The sequence below is a fragment of the Carlito syrichta genome, unplaced genomic scaffold, assembly GCF_000164805.1.
Source record: "Carlito syrichta isolate Samal-C Ts95f unplaced genomic scaffold, Tarsius_syrichta-2.0.1 Scaffold311480, whole genome shotgun sequence".
Classification (NCBI taxonomy): Eukaryota; Metazoa; Chordata; class Mammalia; order Primates; family Tarsiidae; genus Carlito; species Carlito syrichta.
Window position 1 is genome coordinate 106024 of NW_007255576.1, and position 1647 is coordinate 107670.

Sequence of the window (1647 nt, forward strand, 5' to 3'; positions counted from 1 at the left end):
GCTGAGTGACAGAGTGAGATTAAGACTCAAAAAAAGAAAAAAGAAAAGAAAGAAAAAACTGCCAACAGATAACAATATAGAGAAGGCATAAACTACCAATATCAGAAATGAAAGAGAAAGTGTAAAAGAGTCTGCAATTATTAAGAGGGAATCAGGGAATATGACAAATAATTTTATGCCAGTAATATGATACCTAAGATGAAATGAGAAAACTCTTTGAAAAATACAATTTACTAAAGCTGTCTTAGAATAAAGTGGGAAAAAGAAAGAAAGAAAGAGAGAGAGAGAAAGAGAAAGAGAGAAAGAAAGAAAGAAAGAAAGCTAGCTCTTCGCCCTCACTGCCTCGCCAGCGGCCCTTGAGACCACCAGCGTGAATGTGAGTGAGTGGGGCGTTGGGACAGGGACGCGGTGGATCGGCGTCCGGGGAACCGGACGGGGTCGCCAAGACAGAATGCCCACTTCCTAGGCTCAGACGCCCCCCCCCACGCTTTGTGACCGCAGAAGGGGCTCGAGAGCCCCCGGCCTCCCCCCAGCCGCTAGGTCCCGCTGTGGGGGCCAGGGGGCGGGGGAGTCGCTGAGACACGCTGCCTCGCCAGCTCAATACTAGGAGCCAGGTTCACCTTCCCTGGGACCTGGGGGGACACTCCAGGGCTGCTCCTGGCACCCACGACCGGCTGACCCCGGTGACTCCAGCCCTAACTCGGGTCGTCTGCTAAGTCTTCGTTCTGGGGGACCCCGCTGCAGGCACGAGTGAGCCCACCAAGTCCGGGCCGCCACCCCCAACGGCGATCCCACAGAAGGTGCAGCCGCCCGGCCGGTACCCGCCCCGCAAAGCTGCAGGCTGGAGTCTGGCAAGTCTGGGCTCACCCGGCACAGAGGCTCATTTGGGTGAGCCTGCTGCTTTCCGCGTTGGGGACCAGCCAGGAATGACCACACGACCCTCCCGAGGAGTCCCTCACTGCGGGCTCTCAGATCAAGTCTGTGGCTTGCTCTGTGCCCTCAGTTGCCCAAACGCAAACCCCAGGCGACTGGACCTTGGGCAGAGGTTTCAGCCTGGCCCTTCCAGTCGGCCTGTCCTGGGACTCTTTTTTTTTTTTTTGGAGTTGGAGTCTCACTCTGTCGCCCAGACTGGAGTGCAGTGGCCGCTCCCGTAGCTGGAACTAAAGGCGCGTGCTACCACACCCGACTAATTTTTGATTTATTGTAGAGATGAGGTCTTTCCAGGTTGCCCAGGCGGGTCTCAAACCCACGGGCTCAGGCAATCCACTCACCTCAGCCTCCCAAGGCGTGGGATTACAGGCTGAGCCACGGAGCCCGGCTTGTCCTGGGACTCTTAAGACACATTTGGAACTGGGGACCCTGGAGACCCCTCAGACCCAGGGTCCTAAATCCATGTCAGCCTTTACATAAAGGTGTTCCCATCCCTGACACTCAGTATAAACAGGTGTGGTTTGTTGTCCCGGAAAGGCACAACTTGTGCGAATGCTTAGAGGCACCACCGTGCTGGGAGTGTTTATGAAACTGCAGGCCTCCTTGTCTTCTGGTGGGAACAGAGATTGGGCTGTAGAAGTCAGGACTTGGATTGCCTGAGCCCGCGGGTTCGAGACCCGCCTGGGCAACTTGGCGAGACCTCATTTCTCTTTTTTT